Source organism: Chionomys nivalis, chromosome 15, assembly GCF_950005125.1.
Source record: "Chionomys nivalis chromosome 15, mChiNiv1.1, whole genome shotgun sequence".
Classification (NCBI taxonomy): domain Eukaryota; kingdom Metazoa; phylum Chordata; class Mammalia; order Rodentia; family Cricetidae; genus Chionomys; species Chionomys nivalis.
The window spans coordinates 5,658,860-5,678,329 of NC_080100.1; positions in this window are offsets into that span (position 1 = coordinate 5,658,860).

Sequence of the window (19,470 nt, forward strand, 5' to 3'; positions counted from 1 at the left end):
TTATAAAATATTGATAAAGAACCAAACAAGACACAAATGGATTATAATACATATTCTGTGTATGGACTTGAAGAATTTGGGGTTGAAAGAACCTCACTATCTAATCAGAGAAGTGTAATAAACAGTTTTACCCCATTGTGAACACGGGTACAGAATAAAAACATGTCTGAGCAACATGTTCCAATAGTGATATCATGGCACAATTTCTGAGAATTCCTACCCATGTTTGGACTGGATTGAAAGTCACTGCGGTAGATGCTTATATTTGGTAATGTGAGTTGGCTCATAAGCCTGTGCTGGGCTAGGGCAGAGCCTACTCCTATCACTGTGTAATGGACAAAGTGATGAACTGTCCCAAGGTCATACCTACACAGTAGGCTGTGGTTCCCCTTCTTTCTCAGGTTCATCAGCCACCACCAGCAAGGAGGGAGGGAGCAGAGGCGGGAAACAGGGTCGGCTGTGGATGTGATGGAGAGAACCCTCCAGGAGTTGACTTCAGTGAGACAAGGCAACTTTATTTCAGAGTATAGGAAACACACAGGATTGGGAAGCCCAGAGACAACCCTAGTTTGCATTACGTGGCATACTCCTATCATAAAGCCGAGTTAGTGGCAGCATAGTTCTATGAAGTAACTAGAGGATGCTACTCGATCACCATGTGTTCCACAGGGGCAGGGAGGGGAGCATTTGCAGGGAACTATGTCAAAGGTCATCCTTGAGATAGGTCAGGCATCCAGACCTAGAAACATCCTCTAAATAGGAGCAGGTAGAGCGCAGAAGGCCGCGCTGGAGAGTGAGTCCGCCATGTTGTTGAGCTTGAAGCAAGCTGCCAGTAGACTGCAACTTCTGACCATCAGGGCCTCCCAACAATTAATCCACATCAGAAAAAAATAATTCTGCAGTAGTTGGCATAAACACAGAGACTGATAGCTGATCAAAATGTATAGGATAACAGATTGCTGTGTGCTTAGCTCTAATTGAGATACCTATGTCATATCTGACACTCAAGGCTTAGCAATCCTCAAGGTGGATAAGGTGGAAAGAGTGTAAGAGCCAGAAACAGTAGGCATGTGCGGCAGCTCTGCAGTGCGTGCAGGGAATGTCTAGGTTGTCACAAGTGTAAACTCCAAGTGGTTGTGACTACAAGCACAAGATCTGCAGAAGAGTCAACAAAACACCCGTATTCGATAGTGCAGTGCTTTTAAGCTCCTCACACACCTGATGAGGTATTGGTAATAAATGGTAGGGGAGCTAGTGGAGCAGTCTGAGGGGCTTCCTGTCCTTCAGTCACTTGTCCAAATCTTGGCTCAAAACCTTAGCAGTAAAAAGACTCTGTATTTTTAGGAAACGTGATTGAGTTTGTAAAGAAAACAAAGGTAGGAATAGGGAGTAATTTATAAGAAAGGAATGGGGAGGAGATTTGACCAAAACACCTTTTATATCTATATGAAATTTTGAAAAATAAAAAATACATAAACTAAGTATAATACAACTTTTGAGAATATTCAAACCTGGCCTGGCCAATGTGATTTCAGTCCATGACTTTGGCTGTCGCAAGCTCGCAGAGTGTTATTATCTTACTACGAGGGAATGATGAGCAGGCAAAGGAGGAGGATCCCTCAGCATCTCAGGGGCTGATGGTTTAGGATCTCTGCTTCAGGGTCAGCTCAGGGAAGAAAGAGTAGATGTCTCACTGGAGGTCAGATAAGATGGGGTCGGCCTCACCTGCATCTTCTTCTTGGATTTGCTGTGTCTACAAGAGCACAAGAGAGGAATTACGAACAGCTGGCTTTTCTAACATCCTTTTCTTTCCTTCTGCATTCGTCATAAATATGACTAGATTGACACTTATTACCAGTTAAAGCAACTAGTCAGAATAAATGAAGAAGATCTCTACATACTGACAAACATGACATAACTAGTCAGAATAAATGAAGAAGACCTCCACATACTGACAAACATGACATAACTACCGCAAGTATTTTCACATCAAATCACGAGGTCTCTGATTTTATATAGATAACTTTGGAAAGCACGGAAGTTCACATTGTTCAAGCACAATAAAAACCGGACACTTCAATACTGCATTGTCATTTCTAGATAGCTTCCCTAAATTTTTAAAAAAATGCAAGAAATCCCTAGAGTTAATCTTTCAAATATTATATAGACTTAAACCATAACTGCAGAACAATACCCGTTCTTCTCAGAGGCAGAGGAACCTTCTTTAAAATGAACTTCAGTACAGGTCAAAAACCAAGTTTTTATACATAGAAAAAAAAACGAGGTAACCATGTACATCCTATGGGAGGACCCTGGTTTAAAATAGAAATGAAAAGAGAGAAACCTTGGAAAATGCAGAAATTGGTGACTATACTTTTGAATGACTAATGATTCATTGAATAATTCAGAGAAGTCAGTCCCAGGTGGAATTGTTATACTGAAAACTTCTTAATTTAAATATTAGAGTTCTCTAGTAAGCAATCTAATCATGCAATTCAAATATGGGAAAACATAGGGGCAGGGCAGCAGTGGCATGTGCCATTAGTCCCAGCACTTGGGAGGCAGACACATGCAGATCTCTGTGAGTTTGGGACCAGCCTGGTCTACAAAGTGAGTTCCAGAACAGTCAGATTTACACAGAGAAAACCTTTTTTGAGAAACCAAAATGAAAACAAAAGAAAAAAGAAAAACTTAAATACAGAGTCAATGAGAACTAACAAATAATAAAAGAACAATAAAAATCAGGATATAATTCAGGAAGTATAGACTCGAATATCAATATAAAGAATTAATCGGGCCTGGAGAGATGGCTCAGAAGTTAAGAGCACTGGCTGCTCTTCCAGAAGTTCTGATTTCAATTCCCAGCTACCACATGATGGCTCACAAACCTATAAGGAGATCTGGTGCCCTCTTCTGGCATACAGGCTAAATAAATCTTAAAAAAAAAAAAAAAGAACCAAACAGTTTTTTTTTTTTTTTTTATAAGTTTAACAAGATTCTTCAATCTTTAGTCAAACTCAACGAAGTGGGGATGAGGGAAAGAGACTGAAAAAAAAATGAAAGAGAGAGCCTAAATTAGTAAAGTTCAGCACAAAAGGGAGTGGTTAAAACAGACTCCACTGAAATTCAGATCATCAGGATAAACTTTGATGTACAGAATGGAGGGGAGGTAAAGAGTCTCATGACAAAATGTAGATTAATAGAAATGGGTTAACCTAAGTTATAAGAGCTAGTTATAAACACGCCTAAGCTAAGACCAAGCATCCATAATTAATAACAAGTCCCTGTCATTCTCTGGGGTCTGGTGGTCCAAAGAAAGTCCAACAAGAAAGACCTACCACAAGGAAGAGCCGGTGCAGACTTCATCACTCCTCAAGAGACTGAATCCAACGCTGCGATGGGATACCAAGGTGGTACTGGTCTCCAAGGCAAAGACTTAAAGGAATGTTGAGGCACCAGTATTGGTCTACAGAGACAGAGACTAAGGATTTAAAAAATAGTAATGAGGAAATGGTGAATGAATTTAAATGATTGTAATGGTCCCACAGTTCTTTGCCTGTGGGATCTGATGAGGCCTTGATCTATGATTCTGCTACAGTCTTTTTTTTACCTGAACAGGCACTCACCTCCAGCAATAGGAGGTGACATAGCATGGAGATACACAGCCCTATGTACCACACTGGGCTTAGTGTACATAACCCTCCTTAACTCATGGATGGGAAACTCTTCCCATCATGAAGTCTGCACCGTCCTCATGTGAGACACACACACAATCCTACAAGCCACGCTTCACAACTTTAAAAGAGGGTTTACTGTTGACTACAGAATAGAGATGAAGTCCTCCAAATAAAAGACACTTTGTGATACCGGTTGCCCTTCCTTTGATGCTGGCTGGCCATCTGAGGGAACTATAGATTTGACTCTGATCAGCAGTGTCTGAGACATTTGGATGGGATTACCTAGACATACAGACCAGTTTCCACATATTGATTCATGCTGTCTGTTGGCTCAAGACCAGATGTCATTGGCCCAAAACCTTCTGGGGTGGCTTTGATACCAGATACTGGAACTTCCAGCACCAGACCATATTACTGCAAAGACTGTTAAACCTGAAGACACCAAAGAAGCACCACCATTAGCTTCCCCAGAGGATGAAATTTTACCTGTGATGCTGCCTCCCTACCAGCTCCAAGGCAGTCATATGACCGCCTTGTTCTGCCACTCCAGTTACATCTGCCCTGATGCAATGCAACCTAATTCAGCTGGCCAGATCTGTCTTTCTCGGGTCCACTGTCTTCCAGGGGTGAGTCCATCCCAATGTGTCAACTAAGGGAAATGCCAGGCCCTCTCCTAATCCAAGAAGATGGCAGCTATGTTATCATTCCACATACTTGCCTGAAGAGGAGGGACAGTTACTCCATGATTGCTTAGAAACTAAAAAAGATTTTCTCTTCATGGTTGAACTTACAGAACAAGACAGTCCCCAATTACTTATGGGAGCAGAAGCCTCCAACAGGGGTACTAGCCCCTCACATCAGGAGACAGAGCAGCCACATACCAAGAAAGGGGACTGCTTACCTTAGGGGATAAAAGAAGATAAAACAGAGACCAAATTCTTCAGCTTCTAGAAGTGTTTGTGCCCCCAGCTGTGGCACCAATCCACTGCTAGGCTCTGCTCCAGCCTCCAATTCCAGCAGGGACTCCATGGGGACCCCAGTTCACTCTGATATGGGAAACAGGCTAACTGCAGTTGATCTTTCTCCCTCCATCCCTCCAAGAACAATCTCCCAGCCTCATCCCCAGCTCTTAGCAAACATTCTGCATCAGCTTGTGCTCACTCTCTGCCCCTGCACCAGGGCCCTACCTACACAGATCCTGTGGAACACCCTGCTTTCCTCCCCCTTCTGAAGATTCTCCTCCACTCCCAACCCCCCCTGCCCCGTGCCTAAGTCTCAAGTCCTAATACCCCAAAACACATTTTACCTTGATGCTCCCATGCCCATACCTATCAGGACCAAAGCTGATCTTCCTAATGGCAATACACACTACCACACTCCCTTAAGAGCCACAGAAACCAAGGAACAAAACAGATAGTCAATTAGGACAAGACCAGATATCAGCACTGAGAATTACAATCTTCCCAATACCAGGTGCCCAGATGCCAGCTCAAAAACACAATGAGTAACAGCCAGGACAATATGTCTCCACTATAGCGGCAACCCTACCACAACAGGTCCTGAATAGAGTTGAGGCACAAATAAAAGACCTTAAAATAACCTTTATACACATGATAAGGTCCTTAAAGAAGAAGCAAATAAATACCATAGAGAAAGAAAAGAGACAAAAGCCTGGTGGCTTCAAAGAGCAGTTGGATGGGCTGACTGGCTGACTCTTCCTCTGCACCTGCGCCCTCCTGTTGATGGACCAGGTCTACAAATTCAAGGAAAATGACGAGACAAGACTAAAGTAACTTTAAACCCAGGCCCCATTTTGTGAGAATCTAACCTAGCAGGCACCCCATCCCAGGCTCCCCACCCCGTGTATCTGGAACTTCCAAGAAAAGCCACAAATGGCCCCCAAACTGCCTGGCTGCCTGGAGACCCAAGGACAGCCAATCAGAAGCTAGAAAAACAAGTTTCTACAGTTACCAGGTGTTTTTGTGGAAAGTTACAAAAATCCCCTCTTGGCTTAGAGCCAACTGCAACATAAGCATATTTCCCACCCAATCCTGTAGCACCAAGACATGTAGATGTAGCTCCCTGTTGGTGGTTTTTCCCTTTAAAAACCCCTTGCACTGTGAGCTAGGGTCCTCCCTCATCCTCTGCGTTGGTGTGTAGGATGAAGCCCCTGCTTGGGCTTTATTATTTATTATTATTTATTGTAAGGCAATAAAAAAACCTTGTGTGATTGCATCTGAAAGTAGGCTCAGTGGTGGTCTCGTTGGGGATCTCCCAACTCAGGCATAATAAGTTTACTTCAAGTTGTGGACAGACCACCACCCTCGCCCTGCTTACCAACTCAACCTGGGAGCGGGGGAGGGGGGGAGATTACTGAAAACCCTCCAAAGCCCTGCCTGGGGAAACAGGATTCAAGCTCCTAAGTTGTCACAATTCAGCAGAGGGTCCCTCTGTGTGCCCTGCTGTGTTTGGTTTCCTTGGTCCTAATAAAAACCCTTCTATTCCTGTGGATTCTCCCCTGTGGTTTGTGTTTCCCCTGATGCTACATGTTGCAGTTGAGATTTTTTTTCTTTTTAATTCTTCATCTGGCAGAAAAACAATAACAAACCAAAAGTGATCAGGACTCCCCCTGGCTGTAACACTGCAACAGCGGACGGTGAGGTCCACACTCCACATTCCAGCCCCACAAGACTTTGTTTTGTTCTGTTGCTGTTTTTAGTGTTGTGTGCTAAAACCCAGGGCTCCCTGACTAAAGAAACGTGCCCCCATTACCCAGCTACCTCCCATTCCTTTTTGTTCTTTTCATTTCAATACAAAGCTTGTTTGCTTTCTTTGTGTTTCTTTCTTCCTTTGTTTCTTTCTTTTCCTTTTTTCTCCTCCTCCTCCTCCTCCTCCTCCTCCTCCTCCTCCTCCTCCTCCTCCTCCTCCTCCCTCCCTCCCTCCCTCCCTCCCTCCCTTCCTTCCTTCCTTCCTTCCTTTTCTGACACAGGGTTTCTCTGTGTAGCCCTCCCAGGTGGTCCTGGAACTCGCATTGTAGACCAGGCTGGCCTTGAATTCACAAAGAGCCACCTGTTTGCCCCACCATTTCCCAGCATGCCCAAGGCTTTCTTAAACTGTCCAGGTCAGCCTTGAACTCACCCTGGAGATAAGGCATCCTTGGAGCCGTGATCCCTGGGCCTCTGCTCATAAGAGGCAGACACCAGGTGGCCAACATGCCTCTGCTAATATTTCATTTCAAAGGCTTAGCAATGATTTTCCATGTGAATTTCTTCTAATTATCTCAAAATAAAAAGAATCAAAATGAATGTTTTACTCAGGAGTAAGTTTCTATATCAAGCAGACCTGTGTGTGAAATCACAGGTAAACTGACCAAAAATAACTAATAAATGTAATAGACATTACTGTAAGGTCTCCACTCACATCCAAACACCTCAGTTTTAAAATTAGGATATTAAGAGCAGCCTGACACCCAGCGTATCTCCCTCTAGCGGCAGAGACTGCAAGTTTCAATTCTTTCCCACGGTAACAGGCCTTCTGCGACTCCTGGAATCTGTTACACAGGGTATGTATTCTCTCACCCATTGTGACTTCACAAGCAAGGATAGTTGAGGCACCTTCTGACTTCTTCCTGCGCATGTTCTACCCTCACGCGGTTCCCTCACCAAATTGGATTCAAGCGTTTTACTACCCTGCTTGGGTTGCATCTCTGAGCGCAGGTTGGTTCAGGGTGCAGGGCAGCCCATCCGGCCTGAGGGATCGTGCATGGGGAGCCGGTAGGTCCATCGTGGAAAGAGTGGGCACGGGGCTATGGGAAGAAGGAAGAAGCTCACTTTGGAGGTGCTGTTCCAACCTAGGCTGCGCCACCGAGTCAGGATTTAGGTCCGCGCTTGGGAGAGGGCGATGGGGTCGGTGCTGGGTCCCCTGCCGCTCCAGTCCTCCCGGACAGAGCCGGTCAGCTGCCGGCCCCCGAGGCTGTGCTGGGATCTCACTTTCCAGCTCGCCCGGGGAAGCCTGCTGTCACCAGCTGACTCTGAATGGCTGTAGTCAGGATTCTCATTGATTTAGAGAAGAAAGTGGAGTTTCTGGTCCCTACTGCACTTTATAGGCGTGTAGTAGTCGTGTTTATAAAGTTTATAAACTCTTATATTGGAGAAAAACGAGGCAGGGAAAAGGAGGCTGCAGGAACAATGTGGCGGAGTTGAGCCTAAACTCGAGGAGAGCAGGCAGATTTGTCTGAGCGCCTCTCACAAAGTATCTCTAAGGCAGAGAGAGGAGGTACGAGAGTTCTCATGACTTCCACTCTCCATTCTGTTGTTCCCGACCTGTGTCTAGGACCAGCTTTCACTGAAGGAGTCAGGAAATGATTCTACTCTGACTAGGGAGGAGTGTGAATCTTCAGCTATTCTTAGGGAATCGCATTTTGATCCTCGTCCAGAAAGGATTTGCCTTCCTCTTACCTAGAGAGCAAGTGTCGCCAGTCTCAAGGGTCCTGAAATACTTCCTTTTAAAAACCACCTAAATGAGACCAAGGTTTCAGGCCCTCCGCCCACAGACAGCCACAGTAAGGAGAGTGGCCCTGAGCATGGCGGACCGTTCCTGGAGTGAGCAGTGCTGGTCTGTGCTGGGCAGCAGTAGGGAGTGGTCTTTGCAGTTAATTTTTCCATTGGGGAGCTGCTCCTGTACCCTGAGAGGACCATCTCCATCTTCACTCTGCCCAGGGCTCTTGCTGTTCTTTGAGCTGGGCAGTCAGTGTCCCTGCCAACTGGCACCCATCTCACAGGAGAAGAAGAGTGGAGGGTGGGCTTCTCATTTCTCACTGCTGAGGAGCTTTTGGCAAGGTCTGATTCATTTTTTTTTTTTTAAAGAACATATTGGGTTGTTTATTAAACAACTTCTCTCTACTTGTGACTTGAGGGTCCCGTAGCCTTCTTCATTGCTGCTGCTTCTTCTTCTTCTTCTTCTTCTTCTTCTTCTTCTTCTTCTTCTTCTTCTTCTTCTTCTTCTTCTTCTTCTTCTTCTTCTTCTTCATCCTCCTCCTCCTCCTCGTCCTCCTCCTCCTCGTCCTCTTCTTCTCTCTCTCACCTTCCCTCCTCCCTATGATTATTTGCCTTCATGTATATACATCTGTGAACTACTTGCATGCCTGATGTCCACTGAAGCCAGACAGGGGTGTCCAGTCCTCTGGAACTGGAGTTGGAGGTAATTGTGAGCCGGCAGTGGGGTGCTGGGAATCAAACTCAGGTTCTGTCTCCTCAGCCTGTGGTTTTTTTTTGAAAGAGGAACTTTTGAGGATAATAATTGTTTATAAAGCATTGGGATCCCAAGGCTCTTCACTGCAGCTCTCCCCAACAGATCTGGATCAGGCCTTTCCTTCTGTGGCCTCCTCACCTTCCGACCTTAGTGAGCAACTGTCCGAGAGCCTTCAGTCCCAGGCTCTGCTTGTGTATTCTCGCTGTGATTTTCGTCTGTCAGTGATGACGTGTGGTCCTTCAGTCCCAGGCTCTGTTTGTGATTCTCGCTGTGATTTTCGTCTGTCAGTGATGATGTGTGGTCCTTCAGTCCCAGGCTCTGTTTGTGATTCTCGCTGTGATTTTCGTCTGTCAGTGATGACGTGTGGTCCTTCAGTTCCCCCAACTGCTGTGTCTGCTGAGAAAACCTAGTGAGGACTTTACAGAAACGCCTGCTGGGTCAGGAACCACCGTTCCTGAGCCCTGTGTGGATTTCTGGAGGGTTGTCCAGACTGGCATCTGTTGGAACTTTTAATTTGTATGGATCAGTGTATACGACTCATGTAAGAGTAAAGACCGTACTTCCTAAAATAATGTCTTCCACATTCCGTCTTGTTTTTATGAGGGAAGCCTTTACATACCACAGGCTAGCCCTGAACTCTATGTAGATGAGGCTTGCCCTGAACACTTGGTACTGTGTCTACACCTTCTGTGAACTAAAATGAAAGACCTGAGCCACGTTCCTGAAATCTGTTTCTCATTTTATTCTGTGGTGTGTCACGGGAATCTGTTCCATCCCCTTCAATGCTTGCTACTGTGTTGATTGGCTGATTGACTGGCCCTGTGTCTGTGTATACAGGTGGGACCACGTACCATGCTGTTCCTGTGCAAGCTGGAGGAACTCTTAGAGATTCGATTCCTTTCTTCTAACATGTGGGACCCAGGGCATCAGACTGGTCAACAAGTCGCTGTCCTGGGATAGAATTACTAGAACTACTGAAATGTCTTAGGATCGTGTCTACTAGGCTCTAGTCGGTCTTCATTGGCCTTGACCCACCACTCCAAATGTATAATGCTCTTCCACTTGGGGGCCAGTCAGAACTCAGTGCCTTGTTCTGGACTGAAACAGGCTAGGAGTTGGAAGCCTGTTCCACTCGGTGCCCTGAGGAACAAGCCCAAACATTGGTCATCTTGCCTTGGTCAACACTCACACCACGCATTTCCTTCGGGAACATTTGGATCTTTCTGTCTTTCTGAGGGATTTGCAGTGTTTTCTTCTTATTCCATCAGATGGCTCAATCAACTTTGAATCCATGAGTTAGGAAAAGAACATTGGAAAGAATATATTGGTGATGTACGGGGAGTAAGGATTGAGACTGAAAACAACTAAGTGAGCTATTTGTGGAATTCATATTTTAAAGAAAATCAATTACGATTTATAAATGGCTAAAAACATAGCTCCAAAAACATAAAAGGGAAAAAGTTAATATAGGAAGGAACAGCTGTCACAGTGTTATTTTTTATTTCATGCTTACATCAATGGTGTCCATAGAAAGAGCCAAAGCCCCCTCCTCACACAAATGCATGGTCTGCGCAGCTGCGCACTTTCCCTCTTGTCAGCCGTGTAGACCTCCTGCTGCTCTTTCTCATGCGTAGTCCCCATTTTCACTCTTGAGAACACCTTTCTACAGTCGCCTTCCAGCTTAGTCCTCTCTCCAGTACAAAGTCCTGCTTCCAGGGCTCTCTTTTAGACTGATTTGATCAACATGAATTCTATTAGCCTATTTGTATCCCAGAAAGTTTTTCCTTTTCTTTTTACTATATGGATAGTTTTGCTGAGGATAGTAGTCTAGATTTTGATCTTTAGTCTCCTAGAAATTAGACTGAATTGTCCCAGGATCATACATATTTAAAAAATTTCTGAAACTCAATTTGTGTTCTTTATGATTTTTTAACATATGATGGAAATTTACATCTCTAAGCACATATGTTAAAAAATCATAAAGAACACAAATGACATGACAAAACTCAAGAACTGAGCAAAAGAACAACAATCTAAATACAAGTGACAAAAATGATAAAAATCAGAACATAAAGTGGTGAAATATAAACCAAGAAAAGTATAAAAACAACCAATGAGACTCAGAGCTGGTTCTTTGGGAAGAAGAGAAATTGTTGGCTCTGCTGACTAGAAGGAAGAAAATGATGATATAATTAAAAGGACCAGGGAGAAACAGGGAAACACAACAGTGAACACCAAAGAAAGCCAGAGCCCTATAAGGGAGCTAACACTTAGAGCCTATCCTACTTCCCATTGGAGAATATGAAAGAAATGCCCGCCTATCTAGAGTCCCCCAAACCATGTATGCTAGACTAAGAGGAGGCCAGCAGCCTAAACAGACCATACAATGTGGGGATTTTACATGCTGGGCTTCACTAGCCAGCTAGCGGGAGTGTTTCCAGCAGGTATGCTGTTCCATAACCTCTACCCATACCATGGAACCCCACAAGCTACAAATCCCGCCCCACCCCCAAGCCCTCCTATCTCCCTGCAACCTCAGTGGAACTCTGAAACACAGCCTGCTACTACACAGAGAGGACCAAGAGGTAGGGTGCTCCAGAACCCCTGAGACACAGACAATACAGATAAGACCAAGAACAGTTCCCAAAACAAAGACAGCCACTGCAAAGAAAACATTAAATAAATGCGACCTCTTGAAACTGAGAAGCTTTTGTAAAGCAAATGACACAGTCATTAAGACTAAAAACATTAGAAAGAAAAGGCATGGGGGAGAGGGAGAAGGGAAAGAAGAAAGAAAAAAGCTAAAGGGGAGTGCTTCCACATGCCTACAAATTCAGCATCACTACTGAACTCTGCATACGATAAACTTGGACCTCAGGCCACAGCATCTGCAACAGAATCTGCATTTTCCTTTCACGTCCTGTTCTGTGTGTCAGAAGTAACTTCTCACGCACTGGGACTTCCCCTGAGAAGAATGTGTACAGTGTTCTGCACGATACAGACATAGGATTTGCATCCCCTACTAGATGTTTATTTTACTTTCAGCATTCTTAACTGTATTACAGCCATATGCATTTAGAGGATCTTTTCCCACTCTCTTTAGATGGGCACTGTGTGAGATCATGTGACCACATCAAATATGAATTAATAATATCATTTGCCCATGTCAGAAGCATTTCTAGTTCTGCTTTTACCTCAGGTGAAAGCACTAGCACATAACGCCTATTGGTATTCGTATTACTCTTAATGGTTTTAATTAGTTAAATTAATGGTTTAAATTAGTTTATTGTGTGGTTTTCATTCATTGATCTTTGTTTCAGAGCATGTTGTCATTCAGGGATGTGGCCATTAATTTCTCTGCAGAGGAATGCAGATGTCTGGACTCTGCTCAGTGGGATCTGTACAGGGATGTGATGCTGGAGAGTTACAGCAACCTCGTGTTCCTGGGTGAGGATCGCATCCAGAGTGAATTCCTAAGTCACTGTCAGCCTGTAACCGCCTTCTCTAGACCCTCTCATGGGAGCTTGCACTTTATTTTTTTAAGATTTATTTATTATGCATGCAGTGTTCTGCCTGCATGTGTGCCTACAGGCCAGAAGAGGGCACCAGATCTCATATGGGTGGTAGTGAGCCACCAATGTGGTTGCTGAAAATTGAACTCAGGGCCTCTGGAAGAGCTGTCAGCCCTCTTAAGCCCTAAACATCTTTCCAACTGTCTCTACAGTCATTTATTGTGTCCTTCCCCCCTTATAAGTACAATAGCAGGATAAAAGTGTTAATTCTCTTCTTCGTCCCGTCACACAGGCCTTTCTTTCTCCAAGCCATTGCTGGTCAGATTTGTGGAGAAAAAGCAAGAGCTTTGGAATGTGAAGAGACAAACAGCAGCTGCACCCCGAGGTGTGTAGGAATGAGGGGTCAGAGGGCAGGGTGGGGGGGTCAGATCCAACAGAGGGGTCAGAGGGCAGGGTGGGGGGTCAGATCCAACAGAGGGTAGAGAGGTCTTATCCAACAGAAAGCCAGGCTTTACCGTGTACATTGAGATGCCGTCTTCCTGTGGAAGTCATTTTGTAGCTGTCTCCCTCTATGACTCGCTGTCAAGGAAGGGCATCTTGCAATTGCTTATGATGCTTTAAATCTCTAAGTGTTGAGTTCTGCTTAAATTTTGAGTGATTGCCAAAGCACTTCATTTTGGTAGGAGTCTACATTGCAATACAGTAGTCTGCACAATTTCCTACACCTCTGAAAACTAGCACACATTGCTGAAGACAGACATGTAAAGCCTTTGTATTCAGTAACACGCACATTAAAAATTTAATTGTTTGAGATTATATCATTTCCTCCCTTTCCTTTCTTCCCTCCCATACACTCCTTGCTCTCTTTCAAATTCATGGCCTTTTTAAAATTATTTTTCATTAGATGCATTCATGTATATATGGTTACATTCCTAAGTAAGCTGCTTAGTCTGTATAATGCTACTTGTAAGTATGATTTCAGGACTGAACACTTGGTATTGGATAACCAGTTAGTATGCTCTTCCCCGAGGAAGACTCTTTCTCCTTCTGTCCACGTTTCTTGGTTCGTCTTGGTTTCTTGGTACGTCTCTGTGCAGGGTTGAGGCCTTGTGGGCCATCCCCGTCCACTGTTGCATGTCTTCGTTGTCCTTGTTTAGCTCTTGTTCAGACTGTCAGGTTGGTGAGACTTTGAGTGTAACTTCACACATTACTAGGAGACACTATCCCGCAGTAAACTCACAATCCTCGGGCTCTTAAAAATCTTATCACCCTCTGCAGGGCCCCTGAGCCTTAGGTGCAGGAGTTGTTGTGGAGACGCAGTCCCTGGGACTAGGCTCCACAACCCTACATTTTGATCATTTGAGGTTTTCCATAGTGGTCTCTTGTTTGTTGCAAAGAGCAGTGTCCTGGATGAGGGGTGAGGACTGCACTGTCTGTGGGCATAAGGACAAACATTTAGAATGTAGCCTTAGAGATGATGCTAGTTTAGAAGAGTGGTGGCTGTAGGTTCTTCTCCAAGATCCATGGTTTTCTTGCCCCTGGGTAGTTGACTAGGTTTCCTATACCAGGCATGACTGCTCTTGTTGAGTGACTCATGCCTGGTTTCAGGATTTTTACATGAGATGATTTTGTGATTTGCTTGTCTATTTTATGGTGTATTATATACTGATTTGCATATATTGAGCCAACTTTCCATTGGGGAAATGAAGTTAGATATAAGGTCAAAGTTTTACTATAGTTAATTTTCTTAAAAACTCTATATTAATTATGTCTGCTTGTATGGTGTGTGTGTGTGTTTCTCTGTGTGTGTTTCTGTGTGTGTGTGTGTACTTTTGAATTTTGGGTTACAGTGGCTCCTTAGAATGACTTCGGTAGTGTGTGTCTTTTCCTATTTGTGGAAGGGGTTGAAAAGTGTTGATACTAGATGTTCCTTGGAAGTTTTAATTACTGCGTCAGTCTCCTTAGTGTTACTGGTCTGTTTAGGCTGCTTATATTTTCTGGTTTTATTTTCACTGGCCATGAGTGTCTATAAAAGGATCTATTTCTTCTAAGCACTTCTGAAGTTTTAGGTGTACAGGTTTTAGTGTATCCCGTGATCATCTCTTTGTTCTGATTGGTTGGCCAGTGGATGAATACAGCCATGTGAGCTTTCATAAAGGACCATGCTGGTTAATTCTCTATGTCCTTCAGTCTCTGGAATTATGCCCTGGGTTTTTATCATTTTTATTGCTCATTTCTTTTTTTTTTTTTTTTTTTTTTTTTGATTTTCAAGACAGGGTTTCTCCATAGCTTTTGGTTCCTGTCCTGGAACTAGCTCTTGTAGACCAGGCTGGCCTCGAACTCACAGAGATCCACCTGCCTCTGCATCCCGAGTACTGGGATTAAAGGACTGTGGCACCACTGCCCGGCTGCTCATTTCTTATTATCATCTGTATTTCTGTTTGGCTTCTTTTTCATCTTGGAATTGCAGCATAGTTTTTTTTCATTCAGATCTCTTTGCTATTTCAGTTAAGAACTGTTCAGTATAACTAGTCCACTTAGAGCTGACTGTGCAATCCTTCAGTGCTACTGTTCATTCAAAGGTACATCATTTAATCACCAGTTATATGTGCATTTTCGTTGGCTATTCTTTTTATTCCTTTCCAGTTTCAGTACAATGTGTTCTGCTAGGGTGCACAAGACTATTTCTTTTCTTCTATTTATATTGGCTTGGTTTGTGGCATGAAATGTGGTCCATAGAGAAGATATCTATGCCAGTGAGCAGAATGTGTATCCCTATCTATTGTGTGGAATGTTCTGCAGTTATCTTGTAAACCCAGTCTATACCTTGGAGGGTCCTTTGCACATTGTTTGTTTTGAGGACCTGTCTAGATGTGAGAATACAATCTTGAAATGTCCTGTTTTTATCTTCCCTGAACTGTTTGATCTTCCATGTCTTTTAGTGTTATCTGATGGTTTGTGTAGAAACATTTGTGTTAGTTGTGTCCATTTTTATGTACATGTAGTAGCTTTCTTCATTTCTTCTGATTAGTTTTCTGTCTGTAGACTCCTCCATCCGTTAGGATTACTCATTCAGGATTTTGTAGCTTCATTTGTTTTATGGTTTGATGACCTGGTCCAACAGATCATTCTTCACTGATAGGACCAGGAGATCAGAAGATAAAGAGGAATGTAGAGAAGACCTGGTTGGCTAAAGAAACTCCATTTTATGCTAGGCAGGTGCCCACTAGACATTTGTCTCTGAAAGATAAGTTTCCAGTAACCCTACACACAACAAATGTATGGCCATGACTATCTGAGTGTTGTGATATGACTGACTGCTTTTTGGCTTCTGTAACTGCTTGTGCCGAAATCTGAAGACAGATCTGAGGTCACTTTGACTACCTAACCTTGGCAGAGCAGAGCATCTCTTTGGCCGCTTGTGCAGATGCTCAAGGTCTTCTTGTGGTTTTTGCCTTTAAATATCCTTCCTTCACTCCCCTTTAGATGACAATCTCATGTTTGTCAGAGAGTGTTGCTCTGCTAGCAGTTTTAACAAATTTACCTAAATTATGTAGTTCAGATCATGGTCTTTTCCCATGGGTCACAAACTCCATAACAAAGATAAGAAAGTTTGGGGTCAGATGGTCTTGCATAAGCCACACCTTATTCCAAACAAACTTATTAAGAAATGACATTTTATATACTCTTATTAGAAGGATGAATAAACAAAGTCAGCAGAAACTATTGTACAGTGGGAAAAAGTCAGCAGGAATCTAATCAATGTTGAACAAAGGGAACACACAGTATCTCAGGAATTTTACAGACAGAGCACATAACAGTCTTAGGACTGACAACCACACACCTGTGGGAAGTGTTGGGGTCTCAGGATCTGAAGGCACAAGTCCCCCAAGGTCATGGCCCCAAGTTCTTCCACGCATATTTCTGGTCTTGGAGAAGGAGCTGTGTTTCTTCTTTATACAGCAAGTCCGCAGGGAAAAGCTCCCCATGGTCTGACTCTGAGCCAATACTGACTCTGCCAAGCATGTACCTGGTTTTGAGGAGGCCATGGCCTTTTCCATGTATTGGGACCTCAGGGAATCCCTTGGTTGATCAGATTTGATCACCAAGCAAAGAGAATTATCACTTAGGAGGAAAGGTCATCTGAGGATAAGAATCACTGAATATTAAATGGAATAATAGTCATGACTCACCTAATAATCAAGCTGGCTTTGGAGTTGGACAGGGGCTCTGTCCTTCTTTAAATCCAAGCATGTTTTTAACAGAAAAATTCAGAGTTTCTGTCTCATACCACAAGCTGTCACATTTAGGGCAGAAAGAAGAAAGGATTTAGAAAAAATTTTACTTTATTCACACCTATTTTTGTCTCTATTGTACCTTTCATTGAATATATATCTGTATAAAGTGTTTAAGTTTTGCACAAGGAATAATGAATTTTCCTGCAGTAATCTTTGAAGTTTCTAGGAAGAAGAGGGGATCCCACAACAACAACTCAACCAGGTTGATGTGATGTCATGATGCTGATAGCACTACTATAAGACCTATTTTGGGTACCAGGTTCTCAACATGGTTCCAACTTGGTTAGCTGAAATGGTGCACTTTTTTACAATGTTCTGGTCAGAACTCAAAATAGGAACTTCAGAAAAACCCTACCGAATACTCAGGGGTTATTTACAATTATACCTCACAGTAATCTTGAAACTTAACCATCATTTTATTTTTACAGGATCCCATAGAAAGAATATCACCCCATGATAGCTGGAAGTAATTTTAGAAGACATCGTTCCCTAACCCAACAAAGTTTGTCCTCAGGGTTAGGGACATCATTTAGGGGTTGTTTATAATTGGTATAGGGTTGGGGTGGAAATTATGTAGGCTCAGGGATCTCTTTGAAAAATAAAAAGGTAAATTGGATGGGATAATAGATTAGTGTGAGCTTACTTACATCAGTAATACACTGAGAAATAGAGTGAATACATGTGAGCTATCAGTTATAGGCAATTTACACTGGTATAGATTCTTGTACATTGATACAAACTTGAATTGTATTAAATAAGTTCCTATTTTCATCTACTGTTTGTATACTTAGGCAAAGTTATTTTGTCATATTGTATGCATACATGCTTCTACCTCTGCTTAAGACATTTTGTATACTGATACAATTTTAAGATATATTTATCATATTACAATATACAATTGTACTTCTGATCAAGATATTTATACATTGTTTACATTTTGAGGTCATTGTCCTAATTTGTTACACAGTTATTTAAAGATTGTTTAATATTCCAATATGAAGCCTTAGTCTTTAATTTATATAGGTATTAAGAATTATAGGTCAATAGTCATCCATGTTTGTCATACTTATAGTTAGACTAATCAGGTTCTTTAGATACATAGAGATTGTATTCCACATAGATAGGTAATCCTCAACCACTTCAAAGAGTTGTAGAATAGGGCATTTAAATAACTTAGGGCTCTATTGTCATGAGACATGATTGTTCCAGGCAGCACCAATCTATTTCCTAGAGAATGTCGAGCACTGAAGACACTACAATTGGAGCTTGTTTTCTTCTTGGCAAAACTGGCTTTTGGGCAAGGAACTGCCCATGCATCAACTACTGACCAAATGCATGAAGTCCAGAAAGGACAAGCAGGATACAAGAAAAAAGACTGTCAAATCTTGCCAAGACAGGGTGACACAGTTTTGAAAAATTTCTTGCCTCTGATAATGGACTGTCAGTTACTCTACGCCTTATCCAAACTTCGCTGCTCCAACACTGCAAATGAGACTTTGAGTGATTGTGTAGGTAGCCAGTTTTCTCTGCTTTTGTTGCACATTTTGGAAGTTGCTTGATTGCATTTCCTGCATACTCAAGTAATATTATTTCCCTTCTCAGGTCTTTTTTTTTAAATATTTATTTATTATGTATACAATATTCTGTCTGTGTGTATGCCTGCATGCTAGAAGAGGGCACCAGACCACATTACAGATGGTTGTGAGCCACCATGTGGTTGCTGGAAATTGAACTCAGGACCTTTGGAAGAGCAGGCAATGCTCTTAACCTCTGAGCCATCTCTCCAACCCCCCCCCCCCCTCAGGTCTTTGATGGGATTGAAGACTAGATAGTTAAGGCAAACTATGGTGGTGCATGCTTTTAATCATAGCACTCGGGAGGCAAAGTCAGGTGGATCTCTGTGAGTTTGAGGCTAGACTGGTCTACAAGAGTTAATTCCAGGACAGACTTCAAAGCTACAAGGAAACCCTTTCTTGAAAACAACAAAACAACAACAAAAAAGACTATATAGTTGTAATTACTTTCCTCTCATGACTTCGCCAAGTTATTTATAAGACTTAAACTCCCTAGGATAGGATAATTATTGAAACATTTATCACGTTTCTTCTTTGACATTGTTTATGCTGGTTGTTATTCTAATTTTTATACCTTTTATTTGATTTATTTATTTATTTATTATGTATACAATATTCTGTCTGTGTGTATGTCTGTAGGCCAGAAGAGGGCACCAGATTTCATTACAGATGGTTGTGAGCCACCATGTGGTTGCTGGGAATTGAACTCAGGACCTTTGGAAGAGCAGGCAATGCTCTTAACCGCTGAGTCATCTCTCCAGCCCCCCTTTTATTTGTTTTTATTGTATATAATTTTGTATCAAGCTTAGAACTCTCTTATTTAAACAAAATGGAGAGGTGCTTTCGGAAATCCTACAGCCAGTAGCCTTTAAGTTACCCCCACACCTGGGCATGACCTCTTATATTATAAATGCTGATGTAAAGCATGCATTTTCTCTCTCTTCCAGCTGCTGTATTCAGCTCCTGTTCCATTTGTGCAGAGGACTGTGATCTGTGAGTCTGCCCCCAAATAGAAAACCCTTTGTTAAACTCAATTCTGAGCAAGTGCAGATTTCTTCATTTTAACATTTGTATTATGGACCCAAACAGCTTTAGTAATCAGTCAATAAAATCAACAAATACATATCAGGATATGCCACAGTGTCACCCCTATCTGAAG